Source organism: Leptodactylus fuscus, chromosome 4 (assembly GCF_031893055.1).
Source record: "Leptodactylus fuscus isolate aLepFus1 chromosome 4, aLepFus1.hap2, whole genome shotgun sequence".
NCBI lineage: Eukaryota > Metazoa > Chordata > Amphibia > Anura > Leptodactylidae > Leptodactylus > Leptodactylus fuscus.
Genome location: NC_134268.1, coordinates 41,258,783 through 41,278,782, shown reverse-complemented (window position 1 = coordinate 41,278,782; position 20,000 = coordinate 41,258,783). Strand labels below are relative to the sequence as shown.

At 47.6% G+C, this 20,000-nt stretch overlaps 12 non-coding genes and 4 pseudogenes across 12 annotated transcripts; all 16 read left to right on the top strand.

The window, feature by feature from the left end:
• Positions 1 to 113: 113 nt before the first annotated feature.
• LOC142201447 (5S ribosomal RNA) lies at positions 114 to 222 on the top strand (annotated as a pseudogene).
• Positions 223 to 943: 721 nt separating this feature from the next.
• Positions 944 to 1,052, top strand: LOC142201553 (5S ribosomal RNA; annotated as a pseudogene).
• A 721-nt stretch (positions 1,053 to 1,773) lies between these two features.
• LOC142201438 (5S ribosomal RNA) lies at positions 1,774 to 1,892 on the top strand (annotated as a pseudogene).
• Positions 1,893 to 9,523: 7,631 nt separating this feature from the next.
• Positions 9,524 to 9,642, top strand: LOC142201809 (5S ribosomal RNA). The gene has a single exon (XR_012715698.1). It is a non-coding gene; the product is annotated as a 5S ribosomal RNA (ribosomal RNA).
• Positions 9,643 to 10,363: 721 nt separating this feature from the next.
• LOC142201837 (5S ribosomal RNA) lies at positions 10,364 to 10,482 on the top strand. The gene has a single exon (XR_012715725.1). It is a non-coding gene; the product is annotated as a 5S ribosomal RNA (ribosomal RNA).
• Positions 10,483 to 11,209: 727 nt separating this feature from the next.
• LOC142201968 (5S ribosomal RNA) lies at positions 11,210 to 11,328 on the top strand. Its single transcript, XR_012715849.1, has one exon. It is a non-coding gene; the product is annotated as a 5S ribosomal RNA (ribosomal RNA).
• Positions 11,329 to 12,050: 722 nt separating this feature from the next.
• On the top strand, positions 12,051 to 12,169 carry LOC142202190 (5S ribosomal RNA). Its single transcript, XR_012716062.1, has one exon. It is a non-coding gene; the product is annotated as a 5S ribosomal RNA (ribosomal RNA).
• A 721-nt stretch (positions 12,170 to 12,890) lies between these two features.
• On the top strand, positions 12,891 to 13,009 carry LOC142202007 (5S ribosomal RNA). The gene has a single exon (XR_012715886.1). It is a non-coding gene; the product is annotated as a 5S ribosomal RNA (ribosomal RNA).
• Positions 13,010 to 13,736: 727 nt separating this feature from the next.
• Positions 13,737 to 13,855, top strand: LOC142201996 (5S ribosomal RNA). The gene has a single exon (XR_012715876.1). It is a non-coding gene; the product is annotated as a 5S ribosomal RNA (ribosomal RNA).
• Positions 13,856 to 14,576: 721 nt separating this feature from the next.
• LOC142201935 (5S ribosomal RNA) lies at positions 14,577 to 14,695 on the top strand. The gene has a single exon (XR_012715818.1). It is a non-coding gene; the product is annotated as a 5S ribosomal RNA (ribosomal RNA).
• A 727-nt stretch (positions 14,696 to 15,422) lies between these two features.
• LOC142201969 (5S ribosomal RNA) lies at positions 15,423 to 15,541 on the top strand. The gene has a single exon (XR_012715850.1). It is a non-coding gene; the product is annotated as a 5S ribosomal RNA (ribosomal RNA).
• Positions 15,542 to 16,268: 727 nt separating this feature from the next.
• LOC142202108 (5S ribosomal RNA) lies at positions 16,269 to 16,387 on the top strand. The gene has a single exon (XR_012715984.1). It is a non-coding gene; the product is annotated as a 5S ribosomal RNA (ribosomal RNA).
• Positions 16,388 to 17,108: 721 nt separating this feature from the next.
• On the top strand, positions 17,109 to 17,227 carry LOC142201836 (5S ribosomal RNA). Its single transcript, XR_012715724.1, has one exon. It is a non-coding gene; the product is annotated as a 5S ribosomal RNA (ribosomal RNA).
• A 727-nt stretch (positions 17,228 to 17,954) lies between these two features.
• Positions 17,955 to 18,073, top strand: LOC142201841 (5S ribosomal RNA). The gene has a single exon (XR_012715729.1). It is a non-coding gene; the product is annotated as a 5S ribosomal RNA (ribosomal RNA).
• Positions 18,074 to 18,794: 721 nt separating this feature from the next.
• Positions 18,795 to 18,913, top strand: LOC142201634 (5S ribosomal RNA). The gene has a single exon (XR_012715558.1). It is a non-coding gene; the product is annotated as a 5S ribosomal RNA (ribosomal RNA).
• Positions 18,914 to 19,634: 721 nt separating this feature from the next.
• LOC142201559 (5S ribosomal RNA) lies at positions 19,635 to 19,743 on the top strand (annotated as a pseudogene).
• Positions 19,744 to 20,000: the final 257 nt, after the last annotated feature.

Below are 20,000 nucleotides of genomic sequence, written 5' to 3'. Positions count from 1 at the left end.
TTCCCTTAAGAGAAGGCAAAAAGTGAAGAAAAAGGCTTAGCGTGGAGTAGTGCAAAGAGCTGCCGGCAGCCAGGCTGCAAAGTAGAAGAGTAGTAAGTGAGAGGCCTGTCTCTGCCTACGGCCACACCACCCTGAACACGCCTGATCTCGGAAGCTAAGCAGGGTCGGGCCTGGTTAGTACTTGGATGGGAGACCGACTGGGAATACCAGGTGCTGTAGGCTTTTGCTTTTCCTCACTTCCACCAGCAGGGGGTCACTCTCCTCTATGCCATTTTTACATTCACTTTTTACACTGCACACTTGCTTCTTTTACATTCGCTTTCTCTCTTGCACTCTTTAGTCCTTGCAAAATCCTAGTATTCTTATTCATACCTCTATCACTCTTAGCAGCTGCAGCCACAGCGGGCGTGGTGGCCACCAGCGTTGTGGCTTTTTACTTTTAATAATAGCAGGCTTCATTTCCATAGCATCTGGGCCTCCCGCCGGGCTGGAGGCCATAGCTAGTAACCTGCAGACCAATTTACAGGGCAACACAGGCTGAACATCTTTGCAGGCAACGCGCCCTAGGAAAAGAGAAGCCGACTGCAAAGCAGTTTCGCTTCCAGGCACGGGCAACCATCTCACCTTCTTCCTTAGCCGACTCCTGGACAACGGGCTCCGGCCCAGCTTGCTCTTTCTTTCACCCCCGGGATGGTTTCTTAGCCCTGCGCAGACCCTGCGCCCAGCCCTTTTGAAAGAGGGCGGCTGCGGCCTGTGACTGGTTGCTGAACCACACCTGTGGGTATAAGGGCCGCCCCCAGCCCTTGCACTGCTCCTGCTGGAATATGAAGTTCCCTTAAGAGAAGGCAAAAAGTGAAGAAAAAGGCCTAGCGTGGAGTAGTGCAAAGAGCTGCCGTCAGCCAGGCTGTAAAGTAGAAGAGGAGTAACTGAGAGGCTTGTCTCTGCCTACGGCCACACCACCCTGAACACGCCTGATCTTGGAAGCTAAGAAGGGTCGGGCCTGGTTAGTACTTGGATGGGAGACCGCCTGGGAATACCAGGTGCTGTAGGCTTTTGCTTTTCCTCACTTCCACCAGCAGGGGGTCACTCTCCTCTATGCCATTTTTACATTCACTTTTTACACTGCACACTTGCTTCTTTTACATTCGCTTTCTCTCTTGCACTCTTTAGTCCTTGCAAAATCCTAGTATTCTCATTCGTACCTCTATCACTCTTAGCAGCTTCAGCCGCAGCGGGCGTGGTGGCCACCAGCGTTGTGGCTTTTTACTTTTAATAATAGAAGGCTTCATTTCCATAGCATCTGGGCCTCCCGCCGGGCTGGAGGCCATAGCTAGTAACCTGCAGACCAATTTACAGGGCAACACAGGCTGAACATCTTTGCAGGCAACGCGCCCTAGGAAAAGAGAAGCCGACTGAAAAGCAGCTTCGCTTCCAGGCACGGGCAACCATCTCACCTTCTTCCTTAGCCGACTCCTGGACAACGGGCTCCGGCCCAGCTTGCTCTTTCTTTCACCCCAGGGATGGTTTCTTAGCCCTGCGCAGACCCTGCGCCCAGCCCTTTTGAAAGAGGGCGGCTGCGGCCTGTGACTGGTTGCTGAACCACACCTGTGGGTATAAGGGCCGCCCCCAGCCCTTGCACTGCTCCTGCTGGAATATGAAGTTCAGTTAAGAGAAGGCAAAAAGTGAAGTAAAAGGCCTAGCTTGGAGTAGTGCAAAGAGCTGCCGGCAGCCAGGCTGCAAAGTAGAAGAGGAATAAGTGAGACGCCCGTCTCTGCCTACGACCACACCACCCTGAACACGCCCGATCTCGGCTGATCTTGGAAGCTAAGCAGGGTTGGGCCTGGTTAGTACTTGGTTGAAAGACCGCCTGGGAATACCAGGTGCTGTAGGCTTTTGCTTTTCCTCACTTCCACCAGCAGGGGGTCACTCTCCTCTATGCCATTTTTACATTCACTTTTTACACTGCACACTTGCTTCTTTTACATTCGCTTTCTCTCTTGCACTCTTTAGTCCTTGCAAAATCCTAGTATTCTCATTCGTATCGCTTTCACTCTTAGCAGCTGCAGCCGCGGCCGCAGCGGGCGTGCTGGCCACCAGCGTTGTGGCTTTTTACTTTTAATAATAGCAGGCTTCATTTCCATAGCATCTGGGCCTCCCGCCGGGCTGGAGGCCATAGCTAGTAACCTGCAGACCAATTTACAGGGCAACACAGGCTGAACATCTTTGCAGGCAACGCGCCCTAGGAAAAGAGAAGCCGACTGAAAAGCAGCTTCGCTTCCAGGCACGGGCAACCATCTCACCTTCTTCCTTAGCCGACTCCTGGACAACGGGCTCCGGCCCAACTTGCTCTTTCTTTCACCCCCGGGATGGTTTCTTAGCCCTGCGTAGACCCTGCGCCCAGCCCTTTTGAAAGAGGGCGGCTGCGGCCTGTGACTGGTTGCTGAACCACACCTGTGGGTATAAGGGCCGCCCCCAGCCCTTGCACTGCTCCTGCTGGAATATGAAGTTCCCTTAAGAGAAGGCAAAAAGTGAAGAAAAAGGCCTAGCGTGGAGTAGTGCAAAAAGCTGCCGGCAGCCAGGCTGCAAAGTAGAAGAGGAGTAAGTGAGAGGCCTGTCTCTGCCTACGGCCACACCACCCTGAACACGCCTGATCTCGACTGGTCTTGGAAGCTGTTAAATATTATATATTTACAATATTCTCTAGCAGACATGGGGTTAACACTCTACTGACATCATAGTCTTATATTTTGGGTGCATGGGTGCGGTTAGTGTACACTATTTTAGAAATCTCCTTACATAGCTACAAGATGGAAGGTAACACCCACTCTCATGAATATAAATGAGTAAGAAATACACATGTCTGGGTCTGTCTTTGGGAAGACCAGGGGAAGACCAGGAGGTCTGTCTTTGGGAACACCAGGGTGGGTGGTCCAGGCAGATGGACATCCATGGACGTCGTAACCAACCCAAGTCCACCCACCAGATGACAAGCATGAACCAAGCTGTAACTACAAGATATCCAGATGATTTAACTTCTCTGAAGATGTAAGCTATTGACAATTGACTGATATTTGTGTTATTTGGACATTTTCCCTGTTCCTGTGTTTTCCTTCAAGATATTAATAAACCTCTACACTGATTTATAACAAGCTGACTTCTTCCTATCGTGGACAAGGCCAGGTCCGGATATTTAACAGTGGACACAAGTCTCACCGGCAAATACAAGATATTTAACAGTGGCGAGCCAGCACGGTCGTTTTTTTTTTCCTGTTTTTCTCGTTCCGTTCACTTGCAATTAAGGGGGAAGAGAGGAGTATTTTGCAAGTTGTATGAATTGCAAGATTCAGGAAGACTTCGAAAAAGAACCTATATTGGTGAGATACAGATGACTGTTGTACGTGTTATATGATACGGAAGCCTGTGTGAGGAAAGCCTGTGAGGAAACACAGAAGGACCACAAGTGCCAGACGTACTGAGACGTTCTGATGACAGGGACCAACTGTTCGAAGGATAAGCTGAAGGTGAAGCTTTCTACAGTGGTAAGTAAAGATTTTACTTTTAAAGTATGGAAAAATTAGAGTCATTGTCTAAAAAGTGTAACGTTGAGTTTAAAATTGTGTCTAGTGACAATTTAGCGAGTATATGGCAAGATTTGTATACACAATGTGAGCAGGCAAATTCTAAGATTGAAAATAGAATTTGTTCTACAAAAGAGAAGCAGGTATTTAGGAATATAGCTTCTTTGGTAAAGATTTTTAATGACATGGTAACAGAAAAGAAATTAAGTAATAGTATGCATAAATCTGTTCAGACAGATGAGAAATCTCAATATGTTGATAAAGAGCACCATGTGGCAGTAATGGCCATAGATGGTGAGGAACAAATGATACAAGAAACTAAATTGAAATTAAAATCTCAGGAATATTTGATGAATCTGAGTAAAGCCATTCCCACATATGATGTAAAGATCCATGTGTGTAGAAACTCAGAAATTTTTGAAAGCCATGCAGAGAAATTTGATCTAAATATTGAACAGAGAAATAAACTGTTTAAATTATGGCTTCCTATTGATTTTACAGAACGTTTATCTGCAAAAATGTCTTATGATAACGAGTCAAATGATTGGTTAAAAGACAGTGATGTGGAGAGATTAAAGAAATTAATCTGGTGCACTAGAGGTGACAGCATGCCAACACCTGACATACTGAATGAGATAAAGATTGGCAGAAAAGAATGTACATATGCATTCATGTCTAAATTTGAAAGGACATACAAAACTGTCATTCAAAAGGTGAACTCTTCATCTATGGTGAAAAGTTTTGTTAAAAAGTTCAAATTCTTGGATGCAGTCACCCTTGCCAGTGCCTCAGATAAGAAGACTTTATTTGAAGCTGCTAGTTTATTGGACATGGCCAGAAGACATCAGAAACATATGTCAAATGCAAACCGAGTATGTCCAAAGCAAAAAGCAAAGCCTATTAAAAGGCATCTGTCAAATCCGGTTATAGTGTCCCCTATTTGTAGGAGGAAAGGTATTGGCCAAAGTGACAAAATCTATGAGAAACGTAGGAAATTACATGTTGCATATAAACCATATGCCATGCAGGAAAATCCACAAATTGAAATTCCAGTATTAACTGAAATTAAAGAATTGCAGCCAACCAAATCTATTGAGTATCTGCAAAGGAATGTATCTGGGAAGGGACCAGTTGTCTCCAAAATGTCAGATCTTTTCAGTAACCCAATGGCATCTGACCTGTCTTATATTCTTAGGAAAAGGGCAAGCTTGGCATTCTCTCATGACCTGGCGAGGCTATTATGGATGGACGTGTTGACAGGAAGTTCATGGGTTTAACTTAAAAATATATATCTGAAAGGAGGTCAGGGGTCGAATTTAAAAGTATCTCTGAAGGAATGACTGTCTATTGAGATTTACTTATGTACTATTTGGCTATATAAAGAGAAATCCCTTTTATATGAGGAGAAGTCCAATGATCAGGTATAACTCACATGATTATGTGATGATGTTCATAAATAATCCTAATTATGCTATTGTGAATAATACTATGGATCATAATCATAATATATGTATACACACAGGAGGAGAGCCTGATGTGTGGTGAAGACTTTTTGTCATAGCCCACTCTCTAGATGCAGAGAGAGGAGGAACGTTATGTACAATATATGAATATATGGCATGTATATGAATATATGTACAATATATGAATATGATCAAATAGTATTAGGAATTCATAAAGTTATTAAACTTTCCATTGGTTAAAATCATTATTGTATTAATTTGGTTTTTGCTAAAGTTTATCTATTTTTCAGATCAGAAATGTCATACATGGAAAATGGATCAGTTCAATCAGTGATGTCCATTCATTCATTCATCATTCTTTCCTTCTAGCCAAAAGAATGCATGGAGTGTCTAACTATTAATGAGTAAACAGATTAACATGGTGTGACTAATAACAATGCATGATAAAGTGATATAAGTTATAACTTACCTTAAGCATGTTTTTCAATAGTTTCATGTAAAGTCCATGTTTTTAGGATTTTCAAGTTATAATCCATTTTGTTTAAAGGCATGTAACTAGGCATGGAGCTCTTACTTATTGTGAATTAAGTGTTCGTTCATGTGGTCAGTTGATTGACAGCAACACATTGTGACCTGTGACCCTAATGGGCTGGTCAGTATAAGTGTTATGTGTTATGTGTCGAGTCGACTCGTGTATACAACAGATCTGTGACATCACAACTAGGCCTAAGAAAATCAGGATGCATCCAACAAGGAAAAAAGGAAAATATATCCAACAAAGAGACGTCTATTTTCTTTCTACTGTCTATTTTCTTTTTCTACTATTTTCTATTTCTTTCTATTTTTTATCTTATATGATCCTCTATATTAAATTGGGAAATTAGCAAATATATGTGAAATCCATTGAAAGGAACCTCATATGTTTATACCTACAGGAAAACCAAGTGTTTAAGTCACATGAGCTGAGAGAAAAGGTGACAGCTGCACTACAAAGCAAGGTTATTTTAGGTGAACATTCTGTAGGAAAAAGTAGCTTTTGAGAAGATACAGATAATCTTCAATATATTTGTTCAAACCTGACAAATAATAAAGGTTTATTGGGGTAATTGGATCATGGGATAATAAATATATTAGTTATGGTGGGAAAATCTAGTTAGCTATAGCCAGTATTGTATTATTGTTTTATTGTATTATTATTGATTATGTATTCTTACATGTATGCACACACTTGCATACACTTACACACATCAACATCTACAAACATTGGGAAAACAAACATTGGAAAAAAAAAATTTGGGAAAACATAAGTGTCTTATATGCAAATAAGATAAGCTAATCATCTTCATGAAAGGAGAAGTATAATATCATCAAAGGATATGGGATATCAAGAGAGATAGTCTCTGGTTTATTCTTTAAACTTCTGATTATAGGATGTGACATATTTTGAAATGTTTATGTTTTATATACTTATTTCATATATATGGTATTCATATACAGCCAGTACACAAGAATATATACAGTTAAGTGTAAGACAGAGTCAAGTGTCTTAAGTCTTGTCTCTATTCTTGGTATTGGAGGTATCTGAAAGGTGAAAAAGGTCACAGGAGTCTGTGAAGAGACGAGGTGTTAAGAGGAAACTTTAGGCACATACGTTTTATGAATAAAGGGTTAATATTGTGTCTCAGATAAAGAACACAATGATATTTAATAAAGTAATGTTCAAAATAAAATTATTTCTTATTAAAAAAGGTAAATAAAGTGACTAAACTTTAGAAAATGTATGATAAGTATGATAACACATTCATATAGGAACATATGTTTAGTATAATTGGTGAAAAGTTCTAACTAAAGAATAAATATTGTGAATGTCTATAGAATGGTAATAATGAAATCACATTATATTTCAAAGTCATGTTGCAATTTGTCATCACAAGTAAAGTACACATATATATTCATGCATATAGATATAAAGATATATGTTGATATATGATGTTTACATAGATAATTGTATCCAAAGTACTATTATCTGATTATCTGATAGTTTGATAAATGTATTGAATATCAATATTTTACAAGTCGAATATAAATATTGATACAATATAAAGAGAAGTATGATATATAAATGAATGGTATGGTACACTGTGATATTATAGTTTAGTAAATTGCCTAATTTGGCTTGGTTATTAGGGAAAGAAAACTTATCTTCAATCAAGTCCAAGATTATGATAAAGTTTGATATCAAATGTTAATAAAAAGACTTTAACAGTTACAAGAAGAAGATGTGCGGGAAAAGACAAAATCTGAAGGTATGATGCTATATGCTTAAGCTTATGCCAAGGACTGTGTTTAAAAATTATTACTGGAGGTTTGAACCTTTGATCAGCTGATGATTGGACAGATATAAAGACGTCCACATCAATGTTTGGTGGAATCTTCTCTATTTCAAGACTTCAAGTTGTTTGGTGAGCAAAAGGGTTGTGAATGATAAAACCCGAACACAGATATTGTGTATCCAAGAGACTGAGATTCCAGGACTGAACCTTACTGACAAGCAGCAGGGATGATGTCAGAATTCACACTTGCCTTGCTTTTGCAGTATTGCTCCAGAAGTGTCACATTGTTGTTCTACAGTGACAGGTGGTCAAGGGAATTACAGAAGGAAAAACTCCACTACAGTCTATGTTTTGGTAAAGTGAAACATAACATATGGACTTTGTTGATAATATGAACTTTAATGGACAATGTTATAATATCTGCACAACACGGAGGAAATCTAAAGGACTTTAAGTCAAGAACTACATTTGTGGTAATAAGCCTTCTATTATGATGGAAGAAGAGATGACCAGAAGACCAGACGATGAAAGAAGAGCCTTCATCAGGTGTAGGTTAGATAGTGGATCAAATTGTTTTCATCTTTGATCACAGTTTACCATAACATACCATAATATTTATTAATGACAAAATTTATTGCAAATTGATGAAATTATTGTTATATGGACAATTAATGAAAATTAAGTTCCAGTATTCAGCAAAGAAGAAAGAAGATATAATCTAATTGTATGAATATTGTTGTATGGTATATCTTGAGAGTTCAAACAGATATTTCACTCTCAAAAGGGGGAAATGTTAAATATTATATATTTACAATATTCTCTAGCAGACATGGGGTTAACACTCTACTGACATCATAGTCTTATATTTTGGGTGCATGGGTGCGGTTAGTGTACACTATTTTAGAAATCTCCTTACATAGCTACAAGATGGAAGGTAACACCCACTCTCATGAATATAAATGAGTAAGAAATACACATGTCTGGGTCTGTCTTTGGGAAGACCAGGGGAAGACCAGGAGGTCTGTCTTTGGGAACACCAGGGTGGGTGGTCCAGGCAGATGGACATCCATGGACGTCGTAACCAACCCAAGTCCACCAACCAGATGACAAGCATGAACCAAGCTGTAACTACAAGATATCCAGATGATTTAACTTCTCTGAAGATGTAAGCTATTGACAATTGACTGATATTTGTGTTATTTGGACATTTTCCCTGTTCCTGTGTTTTCCTTCAAGATATTAATAAACCTCTACACTGATTTATAACAAGCTGACTTCTTCCTATCGTGGACAAGGCCAGGTCCGGATATTTAACAGTGGACACAAGTCTCACCGGCAAATACAAGATATTTTACAGAAGCTAAGCAGGGTCGGGCCTGGTTAGTACTTGGATGGGAGACCGCCTGGGAATACCAGGTGCTGTAAGCTTTTGCTTTGCCTCACTTCCACCAGCAGGGGGTCACTCTCCTCTATGCCATTTTTACATTCACTTTTTACACTGCACACTTGCTTCTTTTACATTCGCTTTCTCTCTTGCACTCTTTAGTCCTTGCAAAATCCTAGTATTCTCATTCGTACCGCTATCACTCTTAGCAGCTGCAGCCGCAGCGGGCATGGTGGCCACCAGCGTTGTGGCTTTTTACTTTTAATAATAGCAGGCTTCATTTCCATAGCATCTGGGCCTCCCGCCGGGCTGGAGGCCATAGCTAGTAACCTGCAGACCAATTTACAGGGCAACACAGGCTGAACATCTTTGCAGGCAACGAACCCTAGGAAAAGAGAAGCCGACTAAAAAGCAGCTTCGCTTCCAGGCACGGGCAACCATCTCACCTTCTTCCTTAGCCGACTCCTGGACAACGGGCTCCGGCCCAGCTTGCTCTTTCTTTCACCCCCGGGATGGTTTCTTAGCCCTGCGCAGACCCTGCGCCCAGCCCTTTTGAAAGAGGGCGGCTGCGGCCTGTGACTGGTTGCTGAACCACACCTGTGGGTATAAGGGCCGCCCCCAGCCCTTGCACTGCTCCTGCTGGAATATGAAGTTCCCTTAAGAGAAGGCAAAAAGTGAAGAAAAAGGCCTAGCGTGGAGTAGTGCAAAGAGCTGCCGTCAGCCAGGCTGCAAAGTAGAAGAGGAGTAAGTGAGAGACCTGTCTCTGCCTACGGCCACACCACCCTGAACATACCCGATCTCGTCTGATCTCGGAAGCTAAGCAGGGTCGGGCCTGGTTAGTACTTGGATGGGAGACCGCCTTGGAATACCAGGTGCTGTAGGCTTTTGCTTTTCCTCACTTCCACCAGCAGGGGGTCACTCTCCTCTATGCCATTTTTACATTCACTTTTTACACTGCACACTTGCTTCTTTTACATTCGCTTTCTCTCTTGCACTCTTTAGTCCTTGCAAAATCCTAGTATTCTCATTTGTACCTCTATCACTCTTAGCAGCTGCAGCCGCAGCGGGCGTGGTGGCCACCAGCGTTGTGGCTTTTTACTTTTAATAATAGCAGGCTTCATTTCCATAGCATCTGGGCCTCCCGCCGGGCTGGAGGCCATAGCTAGTAACCTGCAGACCAATTTACAGGGCAACACAGGCTGAACATCTTTGCAGGCAACGCGCCCTAGGAAAAGAGAAGCCGACTGAAAAGCAGCTTCGCTTCCAGGCACGGGCAACCATCTCACCTTCTTCCTTAGCCGACTCCTGGACAACGGGCTCCGGCCCAGCTTGCTCTTTCTTTCACCCCCGGGATGGTTTCTTAGCCCTGCGCAGACCCTGCGCCCAGCCCTTTTGAAAGAGGGCGGCTGCGGCCTGTGACTGGTTGCTGAACCACACCTGTGGGTATAAGGGCCGCCCCCAGCCCTTGCACTGCTCCTGCTGGAATATGAAGTTCTCTTAAGAGAAGGCAAAAAGTGAAGAAAAAGGCCGAGCGTGGAGTAGTGCAAAGAGCTGTCGGCAGCCAGGCTGCAAAGTAGAAGAGGAGTAAGTGAGAAGCTTGTCTCTGCCTACGGCCACACCACCCTGAACACGCCCGATCTTGTCTGATCTCGGAAGCTAAGCAGGGTCGGGCCTGGTTAGTACTTGGATGGGAGACCGCCTGGGAATACCAGGTGCTGTAGGCTTTTGCTTTTCCTCACTTCCAACAGCAGGGGGTCACTCTCCTCTATGCCATTTTTACATTCACTTTTTACACTGCACACTTGCTTCTTTTACATTCGCTTTCTCTCTTGCACTCTTTAGTCCTTGCAAAATCCTAGTATTCTCATTCGTATCGCTATCACTCTTAGCAGCTGCAGCTGCAGCCGCAGCGGGCGTGGTGGCCACCAGCGTTGTGGCTTTTTACTTTTAATAATAGCAGGCTTCATTTCCATAGCATCTGGGCCTCCCGCCGGGCTGGAGGCCATAGCTAGTAACCTGCAGACCAATTTACAGGGCAACACAGGCTGAACATCTTTGCAGGCAACGCGCCCTAGGAAAAGAGAAGCCGACTGAAAAGCAGCTTCGCTTCCAGGCACGGGCAACCATCTCACCTTCTTCCTTAGCCGACTCCTGGACAACGGGCTCCGGCCCAGCTTGCTCTTTCTTTCACCCCCGGGATGGTTTCTTAGCCCTGCGCAGACCCTGCGCCCAGCCCTTTTGAAAGAGGGCGGCTGCGGCCTGTGACTGGTTGCTGAACCACACCTGTGGGTATAAGGGCCGCCCCCAGCCCTTGCACTGCTCCTGCTGGAATATGAAGTTCCCTTAAGAGAAGGCAAAAAGTGAAGAAAAAGGCCGAGCGTGGAGTAGTGCAAAGAGCTGCCGTCAGCCAGGCTGCAAAGTAGAAGAGGAGTAAGTGAGAGGCCTGTCTCTGCCTACGGCCACACCAGCCTGAACACGCCCGATCTCGTCTGATCTCGGAAGCTAAGCAGGGTCGGGCCTGGTTAGTACTTGGATGGGAGACCGCCCGGGAATACCAGGTGCTGTAGGCTTTTGCTTTTCCTCACTTCCACCAGCAGGGGGTCACTCTCCTCTATGCCATTTTTACATTCACTTTTTACACTGCACACTTGCTTCTTTTACATTCGCTTTCTCTCTTGCACTCTTTAGTCCTTGCAAAATCCTAGTATTCTCATTCGTAACTCTATCACTCTTAGCAGCTGCAGCCACAGCGGGCGTGGTGGCCACCAGCGTTGTGGCTTTTTACTTTTAATAATAGCAGGCTTCATTTCCATAGCATCTGGGCCTCCCGCCGGGCTGGAGGCCATAGCTAGTAACCTGCAGACCAATTTACAGGGCAACACAGGCTGAACATCTTTGCAGGCAACGCGCCCTAGGAAAAGAGAAGCCGACTGAAAAGCAGCTTCGCTTCCAGGCACGGGCAACCATCTCACCTTCTTCCTTAGCCGACACCTGGACAACGGGCTCCGGCCCAGCTTGCTCTTTCTTTCACCCCCCGGGATGGTTTCTTAGCCCTGCGTAGACCCTGCGCCCAGCCCTTTTGAAAGAGGGCGGCTGCGGCCTGTGACTGGTTGCTGAACCACACCTGTGGGTACAAGGGCCGCCCCCAGCCCTTGCACTGCTCCTGCTGGAATATGAAGTTCCCTTAAGAGAAGGCAAAAAGTGAAGAAAAAGGCCTAGCGTGGAGTAGTGCAAAAAGCTGCCGGCAGCCAGGCTGCAAAGTAGAAGAGGAGTAAGTGAGAGGCCTGTCTCTGCCTACGGCCACACCACCCTGAACACTCCTGATCTCGACTGGTCTTGGAAGCTAAGCAGGGTCGGGCCTGGTTAGTACTTGGATGGGAGACCGCCTGGGAATACCAGGTGCTGTAAGCTTTTGCTTTGCCTCACTTTTACCAGCAGGGAGTCACTCTCCTCTATGCCATTTTTACATTCACTTTTTACACTGCACACTTGCTTCTTTTACATTCGCTTTCTCTCTTGCACTCTTTAGTCCTTGCAAAATCCTAGTATTCTCATTCGTACCGCTATCACTCTTAGCAGCTGCAGCCGCAGCGGGCATGGTGGCCACCAGCGTTGTGGCTTTTTACTTTTAATAATAGCAGGCTTCATTTCCATAGCATCTGGGCCTCCCGCCGGGCTGGAGGCCATAGCTAGTAACCTGCAGACCAATTTACAGGGCAACACAGGCTGAACATCTTTGCAGGCAACGCGCCCTAGGAAAAGAGAAGCCGACTGAAAAGCAGCTTCGCTTCCAGGCACGGGCAACCATCTCACCTTCTTCCTTAGCCGACTCCTGGACAACGGGCTCCGGCCCAGCTTGCTCTTTCTTTCACCCCCGGGATGGTTTCTTAGCCCTGCGCAGACCCTGCGCCCAGCCCTTTTGAAAGAGGGCGGCTGCGGCCTGTGACTGGTTGCTGAACCACACCTGTGGGTATAAGGGCCGCCCCCAGCCCTTGCACTGCTCCTGCTGGAATATGAAGTTCTCTTAAGAGAAGGCAAAAAGTGAAGAAAAAGGCCGAGCGTGGAGTAGTGCAAAGAGCTGTCGGCAGCCAGGCTGCAAAGTAGAAGAGGAGTAAGTGAGAAGCTTGTCTCTGCCTACGGCCACACCACCCTGAACACGCCCGATCTTGTCTGATCTCAGAAGCTAAGCAGGGTTGGGCCTGGTTAGTACTTGGATGGGAGACCGCCTGGGAATACCAGGTGCTGTAGGCTTTTGCTTTTCCTCACTTCCAACAGCAGGGGGTCACTCTCCTCTATGCCATTTTTACATTCACTTTTTACACTGCACACTTGCTTCTTTTACATTCGCTTTCTCTCTTGCACTCTTTAGTCCTTGCAAAATCCTAGTATTCTCATTCGTATCGCTATCACTCTTAGCAGCTGCAGCTGCAGCCGCAGCGGGCGTGGTGGCCACCAGCGTTGTGGCTTTTTACTTTTAATAATAGCAGGCTTCATTTCCATAGCATCTGGGCCTCCCGCCGGGCTGGAGGCCATAGCTAGTAACCTGCAGACCAATTTACAGGGCAACACAGGCTGAACATCTTTGCAGGCAACGCGCCCTAGGAAAAGAGAAGCCGACTGAAAAGCAGCTTTGCTTCCAGGCACGGGCAACCATCTCACCTTCTTCCTTAGCCGACTCCTGGACAACGGGCTCCGGCCCAGCTTGCTCTTTCTTTCACCCCCGGGATGGTTTCTTAGCCCTGCGCAGACCCTGCGCCCAGCCCTTTTGAAAGAGGGCGGCTGCGGCCTGTGACTGGTTGCTGAACCACACCTTTGGGTATAAGGGCCGCCCCCAGCCCTTGCACTGCTCCTGCTGGAATATGAAGTTCCCTTAAGAGAAGGCAAAAAGTGAAGAAAAAGGCTTAGCGTGGAGTAGTGCAAAGAGCTGCCGGCAGCCAGGCTGCAAAGTAGAAGAGGAGTAAGTGAGAGGCCTGTCTCTGCCTACGGCCACACCACCCTGAACACGACCGATCTCGTCTGATCTCGGGAGCTAAGCAGGGTCGGGCCTGGTTAGTACTTGGATGGGAGACCGCCTGGGAATACCAGGTGCTGTAGGCTTTTGCTTTTCCTCACTTCCACCAGCAGGGGGTCACTCTTCTCTATGCCATTTTTACATTCACTTTTTACACTGCACACTTGCTTCTTTTACATTCGCTTTCTCTCTTGCACTCTTTAGTCCTTGCAAAATCCTAGTATTCTCATTCGTACCTCTATCACTCTTAGCAGCTGCAGCCGCAGCGGGCGTGGTGGCCACCAGCGTTGTGGCTTTTTACTTTTAATAATAGCAGGCTTCATTTCCATAGCATCTGGGCCTCCTGCCGGGCTGGAGGCCATAGCTAGTAACCTGCAGACCAATTTACAGGGCAAAACAGGCTGAACATCTTTGCAGGCAACGCGCCCTAGGAAAAGAGAAGCCGACTGAAAAGCAGCTTCGCTTCCAGGCACGGGCAACCATCTCACCTTCTTCCTTAGCCGACTCCTGGACAACGGGCTCCGGCCCAGCTTGCTCTTTCTTTCACCCCCGGGATGGTTTCTTAGCCCTGCGCAGACCCTGCGCCCAGCCCTTTTGAAAGAGGGCGGCTGCGGCCTGTGACTGGTTGCTGAACCACACCTGTGGGTATAAGGGCCGCCCCCAGCCCTTGCACTGCTCCTGCTGGAATATGAAGTTCTCTTAAGAGAAGGCAAAAAGTGAAGAAAAAGGCCGAGCGTGGAGTAGTGGAAAGAGCTGTCGGCAGCCAGGCTGCAAAGTAGAAGAGGAGTAAGTGAGAAGCTTGTCTCTGCCTACGGCCACACCACCCTGCACACGCCCGATCTTGTCTGATCTCGGAAGCTAAGCAGGGTCGGGCCTGGTTAGTACTTGGATGGGAGACCGCCTGGGAATACCAGGTGCTGTAGGCTTTTGCTTTTCCTCACTTCCACCAGCAGGGGGTCACTCTCCTCTATGCCATTTTTACATTCACTTTTTACACTGCACACTTGCTTCTTTTACATTCGCTTTCTCTCTTGCACTCTTTAGTCCTTGCAAAATCCTAGTATTCTCATTCGTATCGCTATCACTCTTAGCAGCTGCAGCTGCAGCCGCAGCGGGCGTGGTGGCCACCAGCGTTGTGGCTTTTTACTTTTAATAATAGCAGGCTTCATTTCCATAGCATCTGGGCCTCCCGCCGGGCTGGAGGCCATAGCTAGTAACCTGCAGACCAATTTACAGGGCAACACAGGCTGAACATCTTTGCAGGCAACGCGCCCTAGGAAAAGAGAAGCCGACTGAAAAGCAGCTTTGCTTCCAGGCACGGGCAACCATCTCACCTTCTTCCTTAGCCGACTCCTGGACAACGGGCTCCGGCCCAGCTTGCTCTTTCTTTCACCCCCGGGATGGTTTCTTAGCCCTGCGTAGACCCTGCGCCCAGCCCTTTTGAAAGAGGGCGGCTGTGGCCTGTGACTGGTTGCTGAACCACACCTGTGGGTATAATGGCCGCCCCCAGCCCTTGCACTGCTCCTGCTGGAATATGAAGTTCCCTTAAGAGAAGGCAAAAAGTGAAGAAAAAGGCTTAGCGTGGAGTAGTGCAAAGAGCTGCCGGCAGCCAGGCTGCAAAGTAGAAGAGGAGTAAGTGAGAGGCCTGTCTCTGCCTACGGCCACACCACCCTGAACACGCCCGATCTTGTCTGATCTCGGAAGCTAAGCAGGGTCGGGCCTGGTTAGTACTTGGATGGGAGACCGACTGGGAATACCAGGTGCTGTAGGCTTTTGCTTTTCCTCACTTCCACCAGCAGGGGGTCACTCTCCTCTATGCCATTTTTACATTCACTTTTTACACTGCACACTTGCTTCTTTTACATTCGCTTTCTCTCTTGCACTCTTTAGTCCTTGCAAAATCCTAGTATTCTCATTCGTATCGCTATCACTCTTAGCAGCTGCAGCTGCAGCCGCAGCGGGCGTGGTGGCCACCAGCGTTGTGGCTTTTTACTTTTAATAATAGCAGGCTTCATTTCCATAGCATCTGGGCCTCCCGCCGGGCTGGAGGCCATAGCTAGTAACCTGCAGACCAATTTACAGGGCAACACAGGCTGAACATCTTTGCAGGCAACGCGCCCTAAGAAAAGAGAAGCCGACTGAAAAGCAGCTTTGCTTCCAGGCACGGGCAACCATCTCACCTTCTTCCTTAGCCGACTCCTGGACAACGGGCTCCGGCCCAGCTTGCTCTTTCTTTCACCCCCGGGATGGTTTCTTAGCCATGCGCAGACTCTGCGCCCAGCCCTTTTGAAAGAGGGCGGCTGCGGCCTGTGACTGGTTGCTGAACCACACCTGTGGGTATAAGGGCCGCCCCCAGCCCTTGCACTGCTCCTGCTGGAATATGAAGTTCAGTTAAGAGAAGGCAAAAAGTGAAGTAAAAGGCCTAGCTTGGAGTAGTGCAAAGAGCTGCCGGCAGCCAGGCTGCAAAGTAGAAGAGGAGTAAGTGAGACACCCGTCTCTGCCTACGACCACACCACCCTGAACACGCCCGATCTCGGCTGATCTTGGAAGCTAAGCAGGGTTGGGCCTGGTTAGTACTTGGATGGGAGACCGCCTGGGAATACCAGGTGCTGTAGGCTTTTGCTTTTCCTCACTTCCACCAGCAGGGGGTCACTCTCCTCTATGCCATTTTTACATTCACTTTTTACACTGCACACTTGCTTCTTTTACATTCGCTTTCTCTCTTGCACTCTTTAGTCCTTGCAAAATCCTAGTATTCTCATTTGTACCTCTATCACTCTTAGCAGCTGCAGCCGCAGCGGGCGTGGTGGCCACCAGCGTTGTGGCTTTTTACTTTTAATAATAGCAGGCTTCATTTCCATAGCATCTGGGCCTCCCGCCGGGCTGGAGGCCATAGCTAGTAACCTGCAGACCAATTTACAGGGCAACACAGGCTGAACATCTTTGCAGGCAACGCGCCCTAGGAAAAGAGAAGCCGACTGAAAAGCAGCTTCGCTTCCAGGCACGGGCAACCATCTCACCTTCTTCCTTAGCCGACTCCTGGACAACGGGCTCCGGCCCAGCTTGCTCTTTCTTTCACCCCCGGGATGGTTTCTTAGCCCTGCGCAGACCCTGCGCCCAGCCCTTTTGAAAGAGGGCGGCTGCGGCCTGTGACTGGTTGCTGAACCACACCTGTGGGTATAAGGGCCGCCCCCAGCCCTTGCACTGCTCCTGCTGGAATATGAAGTTCTCTTAAGAGAAGGCAAAAAGTGAAGAAAAAGGCCGAGCGTGGAGTAGTGCAAAGAGCTGTCGGCAGCCAGGCTGCAAAGTAGAAGAGGAGTAAGTGAGAAGCTTGTCTCTGCCTACGGCCACACCACCCTGAACACGCCCGATCTTGTCTGATCTCGGAAGCTAAGCAGGGTCGGGCCTGGTTAGTACTTGGATGGGAGACCGCCTGGGAATACCAGGTGCTGTAGGCTTTTGCTTTTCCTCACTTCCAACAGCAGGGGGTCACTCTCCTCTATGCCATTTTTACATTCACTTTTTACACTGCACACTTGCTTCTTTTACATTCGCTTTCTCTCTTGCACTCTTTAGTCCTTGCAAAATCCTAGTATTCTCATTCGTATCGCTATCACTCTTAGCAGCTGCAGCTGCAGCCGCAGCGGGCGTGGTGGCCACCAGCGTTGTGGCTTTTTACTTTTAATAATAGCAGGCTTCATTTCCATAGCATCTGGGCCTCCCGCCGGGCTGGAGGCCATAGCTAGTAACCTGCAGACCAATTTACAGGGCAACACAGGCTGAACATCTTTGCAGGCAACGCGCCCTAGGAAAAGAGAAGCCGACTGAAAAGCAGCTTCGCTTCCAGGCACGGGCAACCATCTCACCTTCTTCCTTAGCCGACTCCTGGACAACGGGCTCCGGCCCAGCTTGCTCTTTCTTTCACCCCCGGGATGGTTTCTTAGCCCTGCGCAGACCCTGCGCCCAGCCCTTTTGAAAGAGGGCGGCTGCGGCCTGTGACTGGTTGCTGAACCACACCTGTGGGTATAAGGGCCGCCCCCAGCCCTTGCACTGCTCCTGCTGGAATATGAAGTTCCCTTAAGAGAAGGCAAAAAGTGAAGAAAAAGGCCGAGCGTGGAGTAGTGCAAAGAGCTGCCGTCAGCCAGGCTGCAAAGTAGAAGAGGAGTAAGTGAGAGGCCTGTCTCTGCCTACGGCCACACCACCCTGAACACGCCCGATCTCGTCTGATCTCGGAAGCTAAGCAGGGTCGGGCCTGGTTAGTACTTGGATGGGAGACCGTCTTGGAATACCAGGTGCTGTAGGCTTTTGCTTTTCCTCACTTCCACCAGCAGGGGGTCACTCTCCTCTATGCCATTTTTACATTCACTTTTTACACTGCACACTTGCTTCTTTTACATTCGCTTTCTCTCTTGCACTCTTTAGTCCTTGCAAAATCCTAGTATTCTCATTCGTACCTCTATCACTCTTAGCAGCTGCAGCCACAGCGGGCATGGTGGCCACCAGCGTTGTGGCTTTTTACTTTTAATAATAGCAGGCTTCATTTCCATAGCATCTGGGCCGCCCGCCGGGCTGGAGGCCATAGCTAGTAACCTGCAGACCAATTTACAGGGCAACACAGGCTGAACATCTTTGCAGGCAACGCGCCCTAGGAAAAGAGAAGCCGACTGAAAAGCAGCTTCGCTTCCTGGCACGGGCAACCATCTCACCTTCTTCCTTAGCCGACTCCTGGACAACGGGCTCCGGCCCAGCTTGCTCTTTCTTTCACCCCCGGGATGGTTTCTTAGCCCTGCGCAGACCCTGCGCCCAGCCCTTTTGAAAGAGAGTGGCTGCGGCCTGTGACTGGTTGCTGAACCACACCTGTGGGTATAAGGGCCGCCCCCAGCCCTTGCACTGCTCCTGCTGGAATATGAAGTTCCCTTAAGAGAAGGCAAAAAGTGAAGAAAAAGGCCTAGCGTGGAGTAGTGCAAAGAGCTGCCGGCAGCCAGACTGCAAAGTAGAAGAGGAGTAAGTGAGAGGCCTGTCTCTGCCTACGGCCACACCACCCTGAACATGCCCGATCTCATCTGATCTCGGAAGCTAAGCAGGGTCGGGCCTGGTTAGTACTTGGATGGGAGACCGCCTGGGAATACCAGGTGCTGTAGGCTTTTGCTTTTCCTCACTTCCACCAGCAGGGGGTCACTCTCCTCTATGCCATTTTTACATTCACTTTTTACACTGCACACTTGCTTCTTTTACATTCGCTTTCTCTCTTGCACTCTTTAGTCCTTGCAAAATCCTAGTATTCTCATTCGTACCGCTATCACTCTTAGCAGCTGCAGCCGCAGCGGGCATGGTGGCCACCAGCGTTGTGGCTTTTTACTTTTAATAATAGCAGGCTTCATTTCCATAGCATCTGGGCCTCCCGCCGGGCTGGAGGCCATAGCTAGTAACCTGCAGACCAATTTACAGGGCAACACAGGCTGAACATCTTTGCAGGCAACGTGCCCTAGGAAAAGAGAAGCCGACTGAAAAGCAGCTTCGCTTCCAGGCACGGGCAACCATCTCACCTTCTTCCTTAGCCGACTCCTGGACAACGGGCTCCGGCCCAGCTTGCTCTTTCTTTCACCCCCGGGATGGTTTCTTAGCCCTGCGCAGACCCTGCGCCCAGCCCTTTTGAAAGAGGGCGGCTGCGGCCTGTGACTGGTTGCTGAACCACACCTGTGGGTATAAGGGCCGCCCCCAGCCCTTGCACTGCTCCTGCTGGAATATGAATTTCCCTTAAGAGAAGGCAAAAAGTGAAGAAAAAGGCCTAGCGTGGAGTAGTGCAAAGAGCTGCCGGCAGCCAGGCTGCAAAGTAGAAGAGGAGTAAGTAAGAGGCCTGTCTCTGCCTACGGCCACACCACCCTGAACACCTCTGATCTCGGAAGCTAAGCAGGGTCGGGCCTGCTTAGTACTTGGATGGGAGACCGCCTGGGAATACCAGGTGCTGTAGGCTTTTGCTTTTCCTCACTTCCACCAGCAGGGGGTCACTCTCCTCTATGCCATTTTTACATTCACTTTTTACACTGCACACTTGCTTCTTTTACATTCGCTTTCTCTCTTGCACTCTTTAGTCCTTGCAAAATCCTTGTATTCTCATTCGTACCTCTATCACTCTTAGCAGCTGCAGCCGCAGCGGGCGTGGTGGCCACCAGCGTTGTGGCTTTTTACTTTTAATAATAGCAGGCTTCATTTCCATAGCATCTGGGCCTC